Here is a 22,931-nt window from a genome sequence, read left to right as displayed (position 1 = left end):
AACGCATAGCACCCACACTGAATCCCGACCCATTCATTTCAATGGGTCTGTGTACATGAGCGTTGTTTTTTTTTTTCACGCATCGGTTCTGCGTTGCGTGAAAAACGCAGCATGTTCTATATTCTTCTTTTTTCACGCGTGCAAGCAGGTGCGGATGCGTTTTTCACTGATGGTTGCTAAGAGATGTTGTTTGTAAACCTTCCGGTTTTTTATCACGCGCGTGAAAAATGCATCAAAACTAGCGTTGAGCGAACTTGTGTTTTAAGTTCGGCGTCTAAAGTTCGGGTTCTCGAAGAATCGCGTTATGGATTCTAAATTCCGTTATGGTCCGTGGTAGCGGAATCCATAATGCGATTCTTCGATAATCCCGAACTTTAGACGCCGAACTTAAAACACAAGTTCGCTCAACGCTAATCAAAACGCATTGCACCACAACTGAACGCAATCGCAGACAAAACTGACTGAACTTGCTTGCAAAATGGTGCGAGTTTCACTGAACGCATCCGGACCTAATCCGTATCGTTCGTGTGAAAAGGGCCTATGTTGTTTTGGTCTGCATCCGAGCCGCAGTTTTTCAACTGGGCCGCAAAAGATGCGGACAGCACTCCGTTCCGTGGTCCGCAAAAAAAATATAACATGTCCTATTCTTGTCCGTTTTGCGGAGAAGAATAGGCAGTTATATCAATGGCTGTCCGTGCCGTTCTGCAAATTGTGGAACGCACACGGACGCCATCCATGTTTTGCGGATCCGGTCGTGTGCATGAGGCCTAGGAGGTACACATTTTTCCATTCTGCTGTTTTTCTCTCAGGTTTGGCTTAGAACCAAATACTGTCAGCGGCCAAAGGAATAGTAACGTTCTCCTGCAGGGGAGAGGTGGTCACAGTCACCATGCATTCTGCGGATTGCACAATTTACTCCGTCATAGGTGTCAGATTATTTCAACGCTGCACCTTTAAGAGCTCAGTCCCTTCCTGGTTGCTGCATACTATCACCATACAGCTTCCCCAGCCAAAGCATTGCCTTCAAGTCTGCCTATTACTATCTGTTACAACAGCTTCCTGACTTCTTCTCCCCCCCTCCTCCTCAAGGCCCCAACCCTGGAGACAAGTATGATCCATCCCTGTTCAGAAGGCAAACTTCACAGCAGATGAAGATCCTTCAGCTTCCACAATGCAGGATGCCCTGTGACCTGCATCTGCAGAGAGCTGAGCTCCACAACCTGGACAAGGTAGGTCCCTCCTCACCCCCCTGAGAAGATCTGAGCACTGAATTAACACCTTGGTTGCCAAGATTGCTACCTGCAGGGAATAAGCTCTGCCTCCTATGCTCCCCTCAGTGATATCAGCAAAACACATCACATTGGGCTTGTAGCTTGGGAAGAGCAGAAAGCTACATCCCCCTCCTCCCCTCCCCTCCTCATTTGGAGGCAGGAATATGAAAAGTTTCACCAACAGAAAGTGATTTGCTGCAGGCAGCTCAGACCCAAGCCTTGAAGAGAATGGATTTTGGCAGAGGAAGGGGAGATCATCTGGAGACCCCACAGTGTTGAGGAGCTTGGTGAGTAGCCACCTCATTGCTCTGCAGATGCTAGTTCTCTTCCATTGTTACATTGTATCATGTTTGTTATATTAGTCCAGGATGTTTTGTGCTGGGAATGTTACTGTGTAACAACCTGAGAGCGTCTTTAACTCTTTTCCTACCCTTGAATGCTGGGATGGTCATAGGTAGGAGTTCTGCCTTGTTCTCAAGCATTTTTGTGGTTAGGAGTCCTCCCTATGTGGTTTTATGGTCCTGTATTCATATAGTGATCTCCAGGATAGAGAATACTTTCAGGTGACTCAGTGTTGACAATGAGGTCTATGGGGGCAGATGTACTGGAGGCTATGTGTTATATGTTACGTAACCCGCATCCTAGATCCCTCCAGCGGCAGTGCTGATGTATTCATTTAGGAGCCCCCTTCCTTGAGAAGTTGTTGTCCGGTTTTTCCATATTCCATGATCTCCACTATGCTCAAAATAAATTCCAGAGCATCTTCTAGCAACGATCAGTGGAAACCACGGACACAACGTGGTTTACACTGACCCATGGACTGTAACGTGCTTGAGGGATCCATGATCGTGGGCAAAAATAAGGTATTCTCCTGTGGTGTCACAACCTCTGATGTGTGATTCACATTCTGGGATTCACGTCCCCACCCATCCCTAGTAGTGTTGAGAGAACTTGCGTTTTAAGTTCATCGTCTAAAGCTCGGTTTCGGGTTATCGAAGTATCCCGTTATGGATTCTAAATTCCGTTACGGTCCGTGGAAGCGGAATCCATAACGCGATTCTTCGATTACCTGAACTTTAGATGCCAAACTTAAAACACAAGTTCGCTCAACACTAATCCCTAGTTTGAATTTCATGGACTTACCGTATGTCTTTTTTTCAACCGTATTAGCTATGTAACTATGTAATACGTACTTTAAAGTCAATGGGTATGTATGCTGTCCAGGGGGACCACGGATAGCACATGTATGTTGTATGAATCACTGCCGTGTGAATGAGGCCTAACAGAGCACAGCTAGGACCTGGATGCCATATGGGAAGGATTAATGTAAAGTTTCTGATCTCAGATATGGAGGAGATGTACTCAAGGAATGAAAGCCAAATCAGATTAAAATGTGAGACAACATAAATTCTCTGCCGCTCAACTAGAGGTCCATCGGCTCTTAGGGTAGGCTCAAACATCAGATTTTGACGACCATGTCCAAAGACATTTATGTTCAGCCATAGATTTAGTAGGGATGAATCTGCCCTTTAAAGTAACACCCTAGCTTTAGGCTACTGTCGTCTGTAGACTAGAGTCCATTCATAACCATGAATTAGTTGTCAGTCTGTGTCTGCTGGGCGACCTACAGGAACACGGCCTAAAAGTCCATCTTGTTAATTGGGTTCTGATGAAATTGGCCATACCATGTAATGACATCCAGAAGGGGATTTGATGGCAAGCTCCAGGGGCACCCAGGGTACTATGATTCTGTGTAATAACCATGCAAATGGATATAAAAATCCATTATGTTATCATGTATCATGGTTAAAGGGGTTCTCCGGTAACATACACAAAAGAAACGATAACATTGCACCAGATGTGTTTGGGACCAGAACGAGCAGCAGTATTATACTGCAAGAAAAATCATGATACAACCTTTATACTTCTCCTTCCTGCTGGATCCACTTCAGGCTTTGGCTGGAAATGTGCTTCAAAACCTATCCTTAGACCTAAATGACTCTCAAAGGAATCGTTATGGAATTAGAAATCTCCGCCCAGGGACTGCACATTTTTACATTCTGCAGATGCAAGTTCCTCGAGCTGTGGAGTTGGTTGGATTCTACATAGATCATTCCTGCCAGGTTCCTAATGTAGATCATTCATCCCACCACGCACCCAGAAGACTATCTGAGGAATGCTGTGCATCATGGGCCAAGATCTGAAGACCACAAAATACTGATGTTTCTCATTCTGACACGTGTGAGCGCAGGCGGATCGTGTCATGAGAGGTCTATTGTTTGATTTTTAAGGAACAAGAACATTTTGGCCTCAGAATCCTTGGCTGGAGACTATATTGGGCTTGCTCACTGTTCAGATTGGAGGCGGCCATATTGTGTACTGAGCCAAGCCCCTTGTGTCTGTATGTATATAGATGAGCTCTGTGGTCAAACTGTCCTCCTTGGATTAATTCCAATGAAGAAGATGGCCTATTGAGATCAGAGGTTCCTCAAGCGAAAGCCTGTGTCCTTCTTATGGGACCTCCGACTCCCTGGTCCTTGAGCAGATGGCAGATCGTGCCATACACATGTAGTTTCAGCTGACAGTGGGTAACCTTTTTCAACACATTTTCCAGTTGGGAACGATTATTCCTGCAGTTTTATGAAACAATGGTTGGCTGAAATTGCCCATTTTGCCCAACTTTTATCTCTGGCATGGTCACCTCTGGCAACGGTTTATCTCTTGCAAAGACAAACGGATGGTGCATGTCAAAATCAACAAGCCCAACCATCAAGAGATAGTTGTTGCACCCCATATACATTAGAAGGTAGTCCTGCCGAAATCAGCTTGTTTGTCCGACTTCCATATAACGTGTATGGCCACCTTAAGACCTTCATGGCTCGCGTTGAGCATTGATGGGCATTGGGCACCTGTGTAATGTTCAGGCATGCCGCATCTTCCAAAGCAAGAGCCAATGCTCCATGTGTCCTGATAGAATGGTAAACCAGAAATGTTTAGCACATCTGATAATTGTTCCCCCTTTGTCCCTTAGTCAATGGAGTAGAAGTAGAATGCGACCAAATGCGAGTGTCGCAGTTGCAGCATGTCGTGTCGTGACGCCATTGACTAACTTTACATGCAATGCTGTTTTACTTTCATGCGACACGACACATGCCGTCATGTAGCTCAACCCTTATGGTGGCCAACAAATCTGTGGGTCTAGGTCCAGCTAGGTTTTATTTAGATGGTGGAGAGTTAACCGAGAAGCAATGTCAATGTGTCCCATCATTAGAGGGTCTCTGGTGTACAAGTATGTGACATTTCTAGGGTCCTGTGTCTTCTGACCATGTAGTATTATGTTTCTCCCTGGCTGTGTAACCGGGATAGTACATAAAACCTGCATGATCTGATATGACATCCCTCAGGGGGGAAAGGACCCTGCGGCAGAAGAAGCATGCAGGGTCGTTTTCTCAGGAATGTCACCTTTTGCTGTCATGGACTTAGTAAACAGGTCTTCAAAGAGAACAGAGGCGGCTGGGGGGCTTCACAGGGCGGGGTGGGAGCAGAGGCCACCTGAGGGGTTTGGCACTTGTAGGACAGAGATCTTGGCAGTCAAAACTCAGGATATTAAAGTCTTCTCCTGCCACTTCACAGAACAGTGGCGGAAGCAATCTAAATACACTATGACAATTCATTTTACAAGATGGACATTTTGCCACCCGTACAAAAACTGCTTAACCATTTTTCTGCACAGTAGGAGAATAAAATATGGTGTCCAGGACAGAAGATCAGATATGTTGTAGATCACAAGTTGCGTGCTGCGGCCTTTTCCTTCCTTCCTTTGGCTGATATTTTTTATCATGTGCTTTTTTAGACTGATATCAGAATTTATGGACAGAAGGACCCGGGCTCTATGTTGGCCGCACCCCATGGGGATGAACGGTGAAGGCAGTTTGCGCCTGCAGCATCATTACTTTTCTCTGTCATAAATAGCTACCCTCAGGGTAGGTCATCAATATGAGATGGCAGGAGTCTGGCACCCGGCACCCCTGCCGATCAGCTGTTTCAGTACGCCGCGGCGCTCACAAGAGCTCAGGTGGGCACTGAGGACTGCTTGCAGCTCACCATTGGATAGAGGCTGTGCTTGGTATTGCAGCTCAGCCCCATTCACTTGAATGAGACTACACAACCAATCAGATTCCATCTTCCATTTTCCAAAGGAGATCTGCAAAATGGAAGGTGAAACCTGATTGGTTGCCATGGACAACTCTATGGACCAGTTTTCCTTTACACCAGTTTTAATAAATCCCCCCCCTATAGTTTCAGGATGATCTATCACATTTCGCAAATTGACTCCCTTTCACGTTATTCCCATCCTATTGATTCAACACTAAGGCTTCGTTCACATTCCCGTGTCAGTTTGCCATCTGTGGAAAATCTATGTTTCATTTTTGAAGATGAAGTCTGTGAAGAATCCGTGTTTGGTCCGTGTGTCCATTTCATCCATATTCTAATTTTCAGAGCATCTCCTACCAATGGTCAGTGCAACACTGAGAGAACATGGATGTCACCCGCGTTGTGTCAGTGGTTTTCCATGGACCCATAGACTTCAATGGGCGTGTTTGGTCCATATCACAGACCAAAATGCCTCATACTCCCTTGACCAGGGGTCAGTGAAGAACCACTGATGTGTGAACAAACACATTAAAATTAATCAGTATGTGTGTGGAGGACATGGAGAGCTCACGGCTGTGAATCACTGACGTGTGAATCAGGCCTGATCCTCACAGGTCCTGCATATCCAGATCCAGGTTGTAGTATTATTATAATTATTATTTATAATTAAAACGCCATTCATTCCATAGCGCTGTACATATGATAAGAGGTATACATACATAATACAGATAATTGCACTAATCATAAACAAGACGAGTTACAGACTGGTACAGAAGGAGAGAGGGCCCTGCCCGTGAGGGCTTACAATCTACATGGTATGGAAGAAGGACACAGTAGGTGCGGGTGAAGTTGGTCATGGCGGTATAGAGGCAGCAGGGTCACTGGTTGTAGGCTTGTCTGAAGAGGTGGGTTTTCTGGTTTCTTTTGAAGGATTCCACTGTAGGTGAGAGTCTGATATGTTGGGGTAGCGAGTTCCAGAGTGTGGGGGATGCACGGGAGAAATCTTGGAGGCGACTGTGGGAAGAGGTGATAAGAGGAGAGGAGGAGGTCTTGTGAGGTCTGGAGAGTGCGTGTGGGGATGTATCGGGAAAGTAGCTCAGAGATGTAGGGAGGGGACAGGTTATGGACGGCCTTGTATGTATTTGTTAATACTTTGAAGTGAATTCGCTGGGCAATGGGGAGCCAGTGAAGGGATTGGCAGAGGGTAGAGGCAGAGGAGTAACAGGGTGAGAGGTGGATTAGTCGGGCAGCAGAATTGAAGATAGATTGGAGGGGTGCGAGAGTGCTAGATGGAAGGCCACAGAGGAGAGTGTTGCAGTATTCTAGGCGGGAGATGATGAGGGCATGTACAAGCATTTTCGCAGATTCAAAGTAAAGGAAAGCGCGGATGCGGGAGATGTTTTTGAGTTGGAGGCGGCAGGTGGTGGAAAGGGCTTGAATGTGCGGTCAGAAGGAAAGGGCGGAATCCAAGGTCACTCCAAGGCAGCGGACTTGGTTGACCAGGGAGAGAGTACAGCCATTGATCGTGATAGATAGGTCTGTTGGGGGGTTGAGCAAGATGGGGGAAAGATGATGAATTCTGTTTTATCCATGTTAAGTTTTAGAAAGCGAAAGGCGAAGAAAGATGATATAGAAGATAGACATTGTGGGATTCTTGATAGTAAGGTGGTGATGTCCGGACCAGAGAGGTAGATTTGTGTGTCGTCAGCATAAGAGTGATACTGAAAGCACTCTATGAGATGTCCCAGGCCAAAAGTGTAGATGGAGAAGAGCAGGGGCCCTAGGACAGAGCCTTGCGGGACACCAACAGAGAGGGAATGAGACAAGGAGGTGGTGCGGGAGTGGGAGACGCTAAACGTCCGTTCTGTGAGGTATGATGTGATCCAGGAGAGGGCCAGGTCAGTGATGCCAAGAGATGAGAGAGTTTGCAACAGAAGAGAGTGGTCAACAGTGTCGAAGGCAGAGGACAGGTCAAGGAGAAGGAGGACAGAGTATTGTTTCTTGGTTTTGGCTGTTAGTAGGTCATTGGTAACTTTGGTAAGGGCAGTCTCAGTCGAGTGGTGGGGTCGGAAGCCAGATTGTAGGCGGTCAAAGAGGGAGCAGGAGGAGGGGTGAGAGGACAGTTCAGAATGGACATGTTGTTCAAGTAGCATTGAGGCATACAGAAAAAGTGATATAGGGGGGGGGGGGGTAACTGGACAAAGAAGATGGGTCAAGTGAAGGCTTTTTGAGGATGGGTGTAATGGTAGCATGTTTAAAAGCAGAGGGGAAGACACCAGAGGTTAGTGATAGGTTGAAGAGATGAGTTAGGGCTGGGATAAACACTGTGGTGAGGTTAGGGATGAGGTGGGATGGGATTGGGTCAAGTGCACAGGTGGTCAGATGTTATCTGGAGAGTAGAGTGGAGAGTTTTTCTTCTGTAATGGTGGAGAAGCTGGTTTTGGGAGAAGAGGACCGAGCAGTTGTGTAGAGGGTCTGTGGGGACTGTGTAGTGAAGCTTTCTCTGATGTTAACTATCTTTTGTTTGAAGTATTTGGCAAAGTCCTCAGCTGAGAAGAGAGGAGAGGGTGAGGGCGCTGGGGGAGATTACAATCTATGTAGTATGTGTACTACCCTAATTTTATTTTGGCTGGACCATTGTACAGAACAAGCGCCTTTTTGATCACCCCTGATTCCCCTAGATTTTTTATTTTTTTTTTCTTCAGCAATCCTGACCCACAGAGTCAATGCCCTCCATATTGTTGTTGACACCCAGAAGTCACAAGAAAAATCTAAAGTATCCTGACATCTCATTCTGGGAATAGCTGTGAGTTGCTGATCATAATTGCTGCATTTAGCTGCTCTGTGAATGGAGTTTTCAGTTTTCTGTATTTGTCCACTGTTCTCCTTGGATTATACGACTTGTTTGTGTGACTTGATGAAAGGCTTGTTGTATTTGATGTGCAGTGTCTGCTGATCACATCTGGTTTTCAGATCTGTCCTCCAGAACCCCCTAAAAAGCATTCCTCGTTAATGACAACCAGAAGGGCTGGTGACAGATGAGGCTGGAGGCCATGCACATTGAATTATATAGGCTGAACTCGCCAATTTTGCCAGGTGGACCATCTGATGTATATGCAGGATCTCACCCAGTGGGCTTTCTGGATATCAACATCTGTCAGAGGTGTCTTCAACTGCGAGGGGTTGAGCTGCCACTCGGAGAGGCGATGCAGGCGCAATGTCCGTCCCTGTCAGTCAAGTGGCAGAGTGGAGCTTCGGCAGCAGTGGGGACAGCCCCTCACAGCGGAAGAACTTGCTATGAACAAATTAATTTGTAGAAATCAATTTGCTCATCACTACCCAGCATCCATGTGTAGGAGGAGGCAGGAGGAATAGCTGTTGGTCCATGACCAACCTTAGTTTGCAGATCTAGACAATTCTAGCTGTATTAGGAATCCTGGACAACCACAATCTGATCCAAGGGTGTCCTTCAAGGCTCTGTCCTAGGACCCCTGCTCTTCCTAATCTGGGACAGGTCATAGAGTCCCATGGTTTTCAGTATCACTTCTATCCTGACGACACGCAAATTTATTTCTCTGGTCCAGATATCACCACCTTACTATCCAGAATCCCACAATGCCTATCCTCTATAGCCTCCTTCTTCTCCTCTTGCTTTTTAAAACTTAACATGGATAAAACAGAATTTATCACTTTTCCTCCATCTCACTCAGCCCCGTCATCAGAACTATCCCATCACTGTCAATGGGTGCACACTCTTCAAAAACCTTTGATTCTGCTCTGTCCTTCAAACCGCACATCCAAGGGCTTTCCACCTCTTGCCGCCTCCAACTCAAAAATATCTCTCGGATCCGCACATTCCTCAATCCAGAGGGTGAAAAAATGCTAGTGCATGCCCTCATCATCTCTCGCCTAGACTACTGTAACATCCTCCTCTATGGACTTCCATCTAGCACTCTTGCACTCCTCCAATCCATCCTCAACTCTGAAACCCAACCTACCTCTCCCCCTGTTACTCTCCCGTCTCTTATCTCTGCCAATCCCTTCACTGGCTTCCTGTTGCCCAGTAAATCCAATACAGAACACTAACATGACATACAAGATCGTCCACAACCTGTCGCCTACATTCATCCGTGTTCCTCTCCAATCTTAACAAGACCTCCTTCTCTATGCTTATTTCCTCTTCCCACAATCGCTTTCAAGATTTCTACCGTGCAGCCCCCATACTTTGGAATTCTCTACCGCAACATATCAGATGCTCACCTACCGAGGAAACCTTCAAGAGAAACCTGAAAACCCACCTCGTCAGACAAACCTACAACCTACAGTAACCCTGCTGCCACTATACCGCCATGATGACCAGCTTCACCTAATGTATCCATCTTCCATCCCATGTAGATTGTAGGCCCTTGCGGGCAGGGTCCTCTCTTCTTCTGTATTAGTTTGTAACTCAACTTGTTCATGCTTATTGTACTTGTTTTATACACCCCTTTTCATATGTGCAATGAATGGCGCTATAATAATAATAATTTCTTCTAATGACCACAAGCCCATTTTGGAAAAATGGCCAGGTCAGAGCTGAAGTGAATGGAGTCTACTAGGAGTTGTGACCCCTACAGTACAACAACAGTGCCAATTATTTCCCATAGAGAAAGCTGGACGGGCAGCACCACTAGTCAATGGCAGCTGTGCCAAGCCCTGGCGACTTAGGGTCCTTTTCTGCATCCAAGTTGAGTGTGGAGTATAATGGCGCCATATGGCACAAGGCAGTCTTTTCTTCTCATCACTCATGTTCCCTCCTGCAAGCAAACAGTGGCCCCAGTTTCTCAGGAAGATAATTAGGCAGTCATCATAACGAACCCATCCTCTTGTTAATTGACCTGTAGGTGGATATCCAGGTACTTGTTACACAGCGCCCTTCATATCGCACTGATGTGTCACTCCGATGAGGACTGACCCTCCAATTACCATGGTAGATGCTGAGGCCTGACGCCTTCTCCAAAAAATGATTGGATTTATTTAATTGATCTCTTTATTACCTGTCATTCGCGGCTAAATCTGGAGATGCACGTGGAAATTCAGTCGTGTGAATTCATGATGACAGATTCTGGGCGTTCCCTCTCCGAGGAGAATATTCTGAACTCCTCGCTTTGTCCTTTCAGTGGCTCTGGGCACGTTCAGACTTGGTCAGGAATTCTGCTGATAATCAGGGAAAGAAGAAGTTCTGCTGGATGAGCCGAAACCAGTGACGTCGCTTGTCATAAATATTAATTATTTGGCCGAAAAAGAGCATTTTCTTTTGCGTTTGGGATTGTCGTGTACTCGGAGGTAAGTTTATATTGAGCGATCACTTCATTATTGTAAAATTGTAAAAATGTGGATTTTGACCTCTGCAGCCTGATAGTATTTAGCAGATTATTTAGCAGATGCAGCGGTGCGGATTTGAAATCTGAAGCGTGCGAATGCATACTGCGGATCTCCCTTCACCCCTTTGCATTGGAGAGGTTAAAGTCCACAGCCAAAAACTACATGCAAGTCCTCATGCACACAACCGTGTCCATTTTGCGGTCCGCAATATACGGATGCGGTCGGTGTGCCGTCCTCATTCCTTTTGCCAACCCATTGAGTTCAGTAGGTCCACGGTCTGCCTTTTGCGGACATATTCCGTCTTTTGAGGAACGGACATACGGATGCGGAAAGCACACGGATGATCTGTATTTCAGTTCCGCCAAAAGATGGAACATGTTCTATACTTGGCCGCAAAATGCGGACCATGGACCCATTGTAGTCAGTGGGTCTGCAAAAAATGCGGATTTGCGGATCCGCAATTTGCAAAGCACAAAATACATACAGCCGTTTATACATGCGGTTTTGGCTGTGGTTTGCTCTGCAGGAGGCTTTTCTGCTGCATTTTACCTCCTGTATGGATGTAGCCTTAAGTGGTGAAAATTTCTGCGTACGAAGAATCCATAGTGGCAAATCTGCGCATAATCGTCAACGTGTAGTTACACCAGAGCGGGAGTCAACATCTGCAATATAATCTGCCAGCAGAAAGAGAGAAGGGGCCATCTTTGTGCACAGGGTCCTCAGGAGTCTTCACCAATGGTGGATGTCAGGGAAGATAAGCATCAGGTAGATACATTTCAACATGACTGATCCTTTTGTTCTCAAGGACAAAAGCCGCCACCTGAGGTGTCTGGCCCAAATCCATTCAGGAAGGACCTGCTTGATCCAAGCAAAGCGTGTATCAAGAGGTCAGGAGTGATAAGTTACATAGTTACAGAGTTAATACAGTTGAAAAAAGACAAACGTCCATCAAGTTCAACCAAGGGATAGGTGGGGACGCGAATCCCAGAAGGAAGTGAGACTCAGATTTCTACACGTTTTCATAAGCATTTATGTTTTTTACTTTTAAGAATTAGTCTAAACCCTTTTTGAAACCGTCCACTGTTCCTGCCGTGACCACGTCCTGAGGAAGTCTATTCCACAGCTTCACAGTTCTCACAGTAAAGAAGCGTCTGGAGACTGAGCTTTTTCTTCTCCAGTCGCCCCCTTGTCTTTTGAGCACATTTTACATGGAACATCTTTTCGCCGTATTTTTTGTATGGCCCATTTATATACTTGTACAGGTTAATCATGTCCCCCCTTAGACGTCTCTTCTCAAGACTAAATAAATTCAATTATTTTAATCTTTCTTCATAACTAAGAACCTCCATGGCCCTTATCAGTTTAGTTGCTCTCCTCTGTACTTTTTCCAGCTGCAGTGCATCCTTTTTATGTACTTCTATGTATGAATAGGCATTCAGCCAACAGCCATTCAAGGTGTACGGGCGGCCATAATCTCGGAAAAATCAAGATCTTGTACGCCAGGTTCGTGTTTTGGCGCTGAGAGGTCTGATCAGCTTCATACACCATTTGATGACTGTAAGGTTTAGGTCACAGCCTCTTTAAGAAGATTTTTTTCTTTGGGAGTGCGCTACTGTTTTCGGGTGGCAGATGTTTATCTTTTTCTTTACGTGTAAATCCGGCGTCACGGGGATGATCATAAGAAGTATGTTGCTTGTGTTGTACAAGTGGTGACGAATCGCATGTCCACTGTCATGGAACGTGTTCTTCTGGTTGGGTCACCTGCATCGTCTGAAAGTCATATAGTCCATAGTATGATTCAGGGTCGAGGTAACCTGACACTGAAAAAGCAAATATTTAAAAATTCTCTTTTGTAGAATTTCGGCTGAAATTCCTAACAGAATGGACTGATAAGTAAAAATTAAAAAGTACAAAAAATATATTTTTTAAAAATTATAGTCTAATAAGAAAAAAGGTGACTCATTACTATAGGTCCAGCATTTGGAGACTACGGTATGATGGGAGGCAGGCTGTGGATATGGTTTTTTAATTAATTTTATTATTTTTTTAGTTATGTATTTTGTAAATTTTTTGGATATGTACATATTATACCTTTATCATTATTTAGGACACTATCTCGCAGTCGTACATGCAGTTTACTGAGAAACCTCGAAGCCCAGGAGGTCGTCTGAGCGCTATTCATCATGGCTTCATGGCTGCTTGCTGGGTACATAACAACCTGATGTTTCTATTAACACTGGGACCATCAGGTACTCATGTACCCGGCTGGCGGCTGCAGGTCTCCAACAATGGCTTCCTGCCCCGAAAGAGGGGCAGCATTTACACTCACCTAAAGAATTATTAGGAACACCATACTAATACGGTGTTGGACCCCCTTTTGCCTTCAGAACTGCCTTAATTCTACGTGGCATTGATTCCACAAGGTGCTGATAGCATTCTTTAGAAATGTTGGCCCATATTGATAGGATAGCATCTTGCAGTTGATGGAGATTTGAGGGATGCACATCCAGGGCACGAAGCTCCCGTTCCACCACATCCCAAAGATGCTCTATTGGGTTGAGATCTGGTGACTGTGGGGGCCATTTTAGTACAGTGAACTCATTGTCATGTTCAAGAAACCAATTTGAAATGATTCGAGCTTTGTGACATGGTGCCTTATCCTGCTGGAAGTAGCCATCAGAGGATGGATACATGTTCTCATTCTGTTTACGCCAAATTCGGACTCTACCATTTGAATGTCTCAACAGAAATCGAGACTCATCAGACCAGGCAACATTTTTCCAGTCTTCAACAGTCCAATTTTGGTGAGCTCGTGCAAATTGTAGCCTCTTTTTCCTATTTGTAGTGGAGATGAGTGGTACCCGTTGGGGTCTTCTGCTGTTGTAGCCCATCCGCCTCAAGGTTGTGCGTGTTGTGGCTTCACAAATGCTTTGCTGCATACCTCGGTTGTAACGAGTGGTTATTTCAGTCAACGTTGCTCTTCTATCAGCTTGAATCAGTCGGCCCATTCTCCTCTGACCTCTAGCATCCACAAGGCATTTTTGCCCACAGGACTGCCGCATACTGGATGTTTTTCCCTTTTCACACCATTCTTTGTAAACCCTAGAAATGGTTGTGCGTGAAAATCCCAGTAACTGAGCAGATTGTGAAATACTCAGACCGGCCCGTCTGGCACCAACAACCATGCCACGCTCAAAATTGCTTAAATCACCTTTCTTTCCCATTCTGACATTCAGTTTGGAGTTCAGGAGATTGTCTTGACCAGGACCACCCCCCTAAATGCATTGAAGCAACTGCCATGTGATTGGTTGACTAGATAATTGCATTAATGAGAAATAGAACAGGTGTTCCTAATAATTCTTTAGGTGAGTGTATATTTTATGCTCCACTCTAGTATTTGGTTCTTCTGGGGTGGTATTTTGTGCTGCGCTGACCCCGCCTACTTGAGTTGGCCCTGCCTATCCGTCTTGGCCTTGCCTTCTGTAATTTTGGACATGGGGCTACATTTAGTTTTTTTCTGAACCACTTTCAGTTTCCAGCCTGCCCCTGATTCCACCATCGTCAGAATATTGACATTTTACTTAAAGGGATTTTCTGGAATATTTTTCTTCATGGCCTCTCTTTGATTTCAATTCCCCCTTATAGTATTTCACTGAGATACTGAGTGAGATGCTGCAGCTGCATCCCCCTCCTCCCTCTCTTTTATTTACTGTTTTACACCAGATGGATTTTTCGAGGGCTGAGATGGTATATGCATATTTACACAGCCTGCAGGTAGAAGGGATAGACAGGCTGCTGGACGGTGAGGACGAGGAAACCTATCCCTGATCAAATATGATGAACCCATCACAATACTCATTCTTTTTTTTCTAAGACTTTCAGTCGTCCTCAACCGGAAGGTTAGAAGGAATGAAGTGCGTGGTCCTCTGTAAGGACAGGATGACATTGGGATGAGTCACTCACCACTTTTCTTACTCCTTATACTTCCGCTGTGACATTACTGATCCTTCCCCCCCAGGTGGTCATCCGCTCAGACCGTCCCTGTCCTCTGATGTCACCACCATTTCTTAGAACTGACGTTTTTTTTTTTTCGCGGCTTATAAGATCCAGCTGTTCTGCCATCAGCAGCTCCTCCGCCATCGCTTCTTATTATTCCAGTCTGCTCGAGGTTCGGCCTGAAGTGCTGTCATTACACAGCCGGCAGTCACCTAGGTCAGAAGTAACTGCATTATATTCTAGCTAAAGATGGCTGCTGTATGGAACGAGTGATAAATGTAGTTAACAAGGCTGTCCAGGATTAAAAAACAATGGCTGCCTTCTTCAAGAAACAGCACCGACGGCGCTATTGAAATGAATGGGGCTGATGCAATACTACGCACAACCTGCGAACAAAGTTGCTTTTTATTTTTACTGCTAAAAACAACATTAAAAGGGCTTTTGGCTTTTTGCATATCACGTGTTTTTTATAGTGTTTTTATGTTAACCCAGTTTTTTTCCCCATAGAAAATAGATAGACAAACGCCATTGCTTCAAAATGCGTAAAATAAACCAAAAAAACATAAAAATGCCCCCTCAGACAAAAGGAAAAAAAAGAAAGAAAAAGAAACGCAAAAAAACCACAAAAATGTTGAAAAACACAGCAAAAAAACCTATGCGAGAATTCACCCGTCGTCAGTATATGTAGCCAGGACAACCCCTTTAAAAGACTGGAGGGGGGTGAATGGTTGGCTCCAAAAAGAGGTATTGCAGTATTAAATTAATCAGCTCTACCCTATAAAAAGCCCACAAAAACCTCTCAAAAAATGTGAGCAATTTAAAAACTAAATTTGATTTTTGTAGCATTTTGTTGGCGTTTTGTCCGTATTTGAGGTGTTTGAGCACCTGGCGTTTTTTTAATTGCTTGTTTTGCATGACTAGCCTATTTTTCGGAAAGTATTTGCCCCCCCCCCCCCTTCCCCCCCTTCCCCCTGTAATGTCACTTCCTCTGTATGGGACATAAAATAAATGCCTTTTTTAAAATGCCATAAAAAAAAACTCTATTTGAGTTGTGCATGTCGTTTTTTGAAGCTGAAAAAAAAACAGGTCTATGGGAGAAAACGGCGATATGAAAAAAAAAACATCGGCATAAAAACTTTAAAGGGGACAAAACAACACAACAAAAATGCCTTTATTATTTCCCATAGATTTCCACGTAACCATCCGGAACCACCTAAAAAGCGTAAAACACCACGAAACCACCCAAAAAACACCAGCCTTATAAGGGACCTTTCTGTTTTGACGTAAATAAAGCCTAAGAATGAGGCGTTAGGCCCCCTTCTAATAGACTTTAGGCCTCAGTTCTCAATCCTGACAGAAATATATGACCTTGTTGCCCACAGCCACCAATCTTCGTGCATGTGTTGACCAAGTGAAAGTTGATCTCCGTTTGCTGTGGGCAGCGGGGTCATTTTTCTGTCAGGTTTGATAAATGAGGCCCTTTGCGTGTCAGTGCAACTGTGAGAGAGATGAAACCCTGTCACTGTTGCCCATAGCAACCAATCACAGCACAGCTTTCATACAGTATTAGGCTCTTGAAAAATGAAAGCTGCGCTGTGATTGGTTGCTGTGGGCTTTTTCTTTTACACCATTTTCATCAATCTGCTCAGTCTGCCCCCTCAACCTCAGGGCCACATAGTGGAAGCTACGGCTATAGTCTTGTCCAGAGCTTTAATACCTGCATTGTCCTAATACTTTGCTTGTTACAGCGGCATGTTTCCCTGTGTAAATTGGCAATATGCAAAGTGTATGCGGGATGAACTGTATTAGTGCACTTTGCATCGTCCCAGGCCGCAGGGGCAACACGTGAGCTACGGTGGGCTGATGGGGGTAGTGGTTGTTTTACTCACGGTTAGCAGCGCCCCCTGGGCTGGTGTGCAGTAAAGGGAAGGAACGCACCAGTTCTTCCGGGGCACACTCTGTTTTCCAGGGATTCCCGCCAGATGGTGGTTGAGGGGCCCTGGGTGGAATGGGTTTTTAGGTGCCTTGGCGGCAGGGTCCCTGGTGTTTGTGACGCCAGCACCGTTAGGTGCAAAGGAAGGTGGTAGAAAGGATGAGGAGTCAATGGTTGTAGACAACGGAACTTTTACTTGACCAATTGTCTCAGGGCAGTCAGTACAGTTCATTAAGGCTCCATTCACACGTCCGCATCCGTTCCGCAATTTTGCGAAACGGCTGCGGACCCATTCATTTTCTATGGGGACGGAATGGATGCATTTGCGGAGCGCGGCCCCGATCTTCGGGTCCGCAGCTCCGCAAAAGATAGAACATGTCCTATTCTTGTCCGCAGCTTGCGGACAAGAATAGGCATTTCTATAGGGGTGCCGGGCGGGTGTGTTGCGGATCCGCAATTTGCGGGTCCGCAACACACCACGGACGTGTGAATGGAGCCTCATATGGCAAAAGTAATAATCCAAATATCCGCTCAGCTGTAATCCTTGTCACAGTGTGGCAATTGTAACTTGAGGAGTTTCCTTCTTATCTCTGTCTAGACTTTGTCCGCACTTTAGATACCAGGTACTGGATATAATAACTTCTTAGGCTACTTTCACACTTGCGGCAGAGGAATCCGGCAGGCAGACAAACCGGTCTACGCATGCGCAGACCGCAAGGACGGATCTGGCATTCCGGTATTTTGAATGCCGGATCCGGCACTAATACATTCCTAATAAATAAAAAATCCGGATCCGGCATTCAGGCAAGTCTTTAGTTTTTTTGGCCGGAGATAAAACCGTAGCGTGCTGCGGTTTTATCTTTCGCCTGATCAGTCAAAAAGACTGAACTGAAGACGTCCTGATGCATCCATTCAGAATGCATGGGGATATACCTGATCAGTTCTTTTCCGGTATAGAGCCCCTGGGACGGAACTCTATGCCGGAAAAGAAAAACGCAAGAGTGAAAGACCCTTACTTGCGGTCTCCCTAACGGAAGGCAAAATCCTCTGCTCCGTTCTTTTTCCAGGATGCTTTCTGACTCTGGTCCACAATGTCCATAGAGGCACGTGGTAATGGACAACCACGTGTGTAATCGAACGGCTGTGTCCAGGCGCTTTTAGGCTTCTCCCGGTCACTGATGCTTGTAGAGTCCGTAGAATGTGTCCGCACCCATTCCGCAATTATCCGGAACGGGTGCGGACCCATTCATGCTCTATGGGGCAGGAATGGACGCGGACAGCACACAGTGTGCTTTAAGATGGTGTAAAAGTCTTTGTCGCGATGCCAGTTGCATTTCAGCAACTAGGAGTCCCCCTAAGTAGATGGTATTGGTAATGAGTACCCAGGATAGGAATGGCAGTGTGGTGTAGGGTGGCCTAATATCCCTTAAAGGTATTGCACTTGTCACGGTGCTCCTACCTGGATACACGTTGATGAAGGGATGGTGAAACAAATGGAGCCCAGACTTGGTATAACGCCTTTACTTGAATAAACTTTTAACAGGAACAATCTTCCAACTTTTCTCTTGGTCACTAGCAGACTTTGGCATAAGCTCTAGCAGGCAATGCACTCTCGGCTCTGCTACATCCGTCACTCTTTAGCTCTGCTATGCTATCAGGCTTAAATAGGAACTCTTCTTTTGCTGTAGTCTGACTCTGTCTTTATCTTTATCCTTATCCAGGCAACTTCACTCCTGGCTCCTGAGGCTTGAAGCTTGGGGCCTCCAGGTCCAGCAAAGCTAATCGTGGTCTGCTGGCTTTAGCAGGCCTCGTCCAGCAGGGACGAGCTCCCGGGCTTCCTTCCCCTTAGAGGGGGTGCTCTCTACTGCCCTTCACTGACTAAAACGCCTCCCTCTCTAGAGAGGGCTAGAAAGGAAGGAACGGTTCCATTCTGTGTAAACTTGCACTGCCATACTTGCCGCCATCTGCTGGTGAACCAGGCACATTACATATTTTGCAGGATCAGAAATAAGTGCATAAATGATGTTATGTTAACCGTAGAAGATAGTGGAGAGGCGTAAAAGGTGGTAATGCACCTCTGGGACGTTACATATACATATGCCCAAAGTTTTACAGGGGCCCACGACCATCACTGAATGGGGCACTGCATGAGCGCCAGTTGACTGCGTGGGTGAAGACCTCACCGGGACGTCCCCGTAGGATAACATGGCGGCGTGTATAGATGTATTTGTGCCCCCGCGTGACGTTCTTCTCTTGTTCCAGAGTAAATCCACATTGCTGCGCGGTTGCAGTCGTGCTCACTTTTTAGTATGCGACCCCCTACTTCATCCTTGGTGGCTGCAGCCATATTAGATTTGTGATGCTCCTCTCCTCCCACGCAGCCGGCTTCTTCTAGGCAATAAAACTCCGGGCCCATTAGTATTCAGCAAATCTCCTGCACCAAAAGAAACGCAAATTACACTTTAGAAATCCGCCATCTCCGCTCTCTCCTGGGAGATTACGCGCTAGCGAGGCAGTCGCCGGTGAAGATGCGCAGAGGTCTCCCACAGCCCCAGGGGTGACTACAGACGAACGGGGGAGCCCCAGATTTAGAGTATTAACCCTTTCAGGTCTATCATGTAATAGCTGACCACATAAGGTCCCTGGGATGGATAGGCTGGTGGGTTTGTATTGTAGTTTATCAGCATGGTGATGACATGATATTTCTACACAATGAGGTCAGGATATCTGCTGTGTGTGGAGGCCAGAGATGGCAGCTCCAGGGTTTCCAGAAACCGGACCCTCCTCTGGTTGCTGCTACAATGCATTTAATCTATGCCATTAATGGCAGAGATAGGAATACCCCGTTAAGTAGGTCATACACATGAGGCACTGGGTAAACACCTGTACGACCAACAACTATCTCCCTCAACATCCCCATAAGTATGCATGGGGTACAGGATAATGACACTGACACTTGGGGTACAGGATAATGACACTGACACTTGGGGTACAGGATAATGACACTGACACTCGGGGTACAGGATAATGACACTGACACTTGGGGTACAGGATAATGACACTGACACTTGGGGTACAGGATAATGACACTGACACTTGGGGTACAGGATAATGACACTGACACTCGGGGTACAGGATAATGACACTGACACTTGGGGTACAGGATAATGACACTGACACTCGGGGTACAGGATAATGACACTGACACTCGGGGTACAGGATAATGACACTGACACTTGGGGTACAGGATAATGACACTGACACTTGGGATACAGGATAATGACGCTGACACTTGGGATACAGGATAATGACACTGACACTTGGGGTACAGGATACTGACATTGACACTTGGGATACAGGATAATGACACTGACACTTGGGGTACAGGATACTGACACTGACACTTGGGGTACAGGATAATGACGCTGACACTTGGGGTACAGGATAATGACACTGACACTCGGGGTACAGGATAATGACACTGACACTCGGGGTACAGGATAATGACACTGACACTTGGGGTACAGGATAATGACACACTGACACTTGGGATACAGGATAATGACACTGACACTTGGGGGACAGGATAATGACACTGACACTTGGGGTACAGGATAATGACACTTGGGGTACAGGATAATGACACTGACACTTGGGGTACAGGATAATGACACTGACACTTGGGGTACAGGATAATGACACCGACACTTGGGGTGCAGGATAATGACACTGACACTTGGGGTGCAGGATAATGACACTGACACTTGGGGTGCAGGATAATGACACTGACACTTGGGGTACAGGATAATGACACTGACACTTGGGATACAGGATAATGACACTGACACTTGGGGTGCAGGATAATGACACTGACACTTGGGGTACAGGATAATGACACTGACACTTGGGGTACAGGATAATGACACTGACACTCGGGGTACAGGATAATGACGCTGACACTTGGGGTACAGGATAATGACACTGACACTTGGGGTACAGGATAATGACACTGACACTTGGGGGACAGGATAATGACACTGACACTTGGGGTACAGGATAATGACACTTGGGGTACAGGATAATGACACTGACACCTAGGGTACACTGTGTGTGATGTATTTAACCCTCTATATGCTGGAGGAGCTTCTCTCCATTCATCCTGATTCATGTCGGAGCTCAGATCCAGTTCACAGCTTTTCTGAAAGCGCCTTCCTGCAATAATCAATATTTAGTAAGCGAAGCACAGCGCGCGGGGCTCATAATGGTGACGGATGACACAATACCGCGCTATTATGTAGCATTCATCTCAACTACTGACCGCCCATCGCATTACTTACAGATTACAGACAGTAAATAGCAGACAGCGCCACCTCTGCTTGCTTCTTATCTCCACCGACAATTTCAAACGATTCTGGGGCATTCTGCTGTTCCTCTATTATTCTTGCTAGAAATGTATCAATGGCTAGTTGGCAACTGAAGCATACAAGTACAGTAGGAATAACAGAGGATTTTTTTTGTGGTGGAGTTTTTAAACATTAGAAAACATTTCTATAAAATACGCTTTTTTTTTTTATTGTAACGGTCATCCTGCCTGATATTTTTTTGTACCAGGCTATGCTTTTTTTTATTTATTGCTAGGTAACAGATTTTCAAGTCAGTTCCTAATATAGTGCTCCAAAAAAAAAAAAAATGTGTTCCCCCTCTGTCTCTGGAAAATACCAAACTTGGAGGAAATGTGTGTGCTGATGCGTACGACGCTGTGTCTCTGGCGTCTGTCATGTAATCCCGCGTTTTGTCTCTGTCGTCCCTGCGCGGTCCTTGTATAGTAGTTTAGATTGACTGCATCTTCTGTGTGGTACCTGAAAATAATGTCTGCGTCTTGCCATGGTTTGTCATGAGGACAGAAGAGATTAAAGATATGGAGAACATAAAAAAACAACCATTACTAACTCTATAAATCCCCCGGCAACCTCAACGCCGCCCTCCGGTGGTCGTCCACCGGTCCTGCAGCGTCATTTACATCATGCATGTGACTGCTGCAGCCAGTGGTTGGCTGCAGTGGTCACGTGAATGACGTACGTGATGTCATCGATGAAGGCCTGGCAAGGGAATGGTTAACATCTATTTTAAAGTTGTACGGCTTCCTGACCAGACGACCCCTTTTAGGGTACTTTTACACTAGCGTTAGAAGAATCCGGCAGGCAGTTCCGTTCCGTATCCGTAAACTGATATCATTTGTTTCCGGATCCGTCTGACAAAATGCATTGAAATACTGGATCCGTCTCTACAGTGTCATCCGGAAAAACGGTTCCGGTAACCTTTAAAACCGGTTCCGTCAATGCGGCAATTTCCTAAACACTTGGTACCGGATCCGGCATTAATACATTTCAATCCGGCAAGTGTTCCGGAGATATGGTCGGAGAAAAAAACGCAGCATGCTGCAGTATTTTCTCCAGCAAAATACCGTAAAAGGTACTGAACGGAAGACATCCTGATGCACACTGAACGGATTGCTTTCCATTCAGAATGCATTAGGACAAAACGGATGCGTTCTTTTCCGGTATTGAGCCGCTAGGATGGAACTAAATACCGGAAAACTTTAACGCTAGTGTGAAAGTAGCCTAAGCTGGCAATACTCATTAGATGAATGTTGATCGTACCCCCGGTCCGCGGATTTCTGCCGGACTAACCGACCATCTAACGTGTATGGGGCAGTCATGGCTGATGTGAAAGAAGGAGCAGGCATTTGGCTTTCAGCAGGTTCCATCCTTTTGTTCTCAAGGAGATAAAAGGAATCTGACAGCAGCGTAAAAATCTGTGACTGGTGGAAGGGAAGTGAGCTGCTGTATCTAAGCCTTTCATAGTGTATATGATACTGTCTGCTGAGCCATGTATCTAAACCTGTCATGTGTGATACTGTCTGCTGAGCTGTGTATCTAATCCTATCCTGTGTGATACTGTCTGCTGAGCTGTGTATCTAATCCTATCCTGTGTGATACTGTCTGCTGAGCTGTGTATCTAGATATCCTGTGTGATACGGTCTGCGGAGCTGTGTATCTAATCCTATCCTGTGTGATACTGTCTGCTGAGCTGTGTATCTAGATATCCTGTGTGATACGGTCTGCTGAGCTGTGTATCTAAGTTCAGCCCGTGTGATACTCCGAGAACCGCACAGCACTACACTCCCCATCGTGTACTATTCCTCGGTTTGT

At 45.8% G+C, this 22,931-nt stretch overlaps 1 protein-coding gene across 5 annotated transcripts in view; it reads left to right on the top strand.

Moving 5' to 3' along the window:
- The first annotated feature begins 980 nt into the window (after positions 1-980).
- The window catches only part of LOC120982443 (death-associated protein kinase 2-like), a 53,882-nt gene continuing 31,931 nt past the window's right edge, over positions 981-22,931 (top strand). For 2 of the 5 annotated variants that reach the window (XM_040412585.1, XM_040412580.1), the window contains exons 1-2: positions 981-1,558; positions 10,586-10,751. The gene's annotated coding sequence lies outside the window, so the exon portion shown is untranslated. The remainder of the gene's footprint in view (positions 1,559-10,585; positions 10,752-22,931) is intronic. The other 3 variants (XM_040412581.1, XM_040412584.1, XM_040412583.1) reach the window with 3 other exon arrangements.

This window comes from Bufo bufo, chromosome 11 (genome assembly GCF_905171765.1).
Source record: "Bufo bufo chromosome 11, aBufBuf1.1, whole genome shotgun sequence".
In the NCBI taxonomy this organism is placed as follows: domain Eukaryota; kingdom Metazoa; phylum Chordata; class Amphibia; order Anura; family Bufonidae; genus Bufo; species Bufo bufo.
This window is presented reverse-complemented; position numbering and strand designations above follow the sequence as displayed.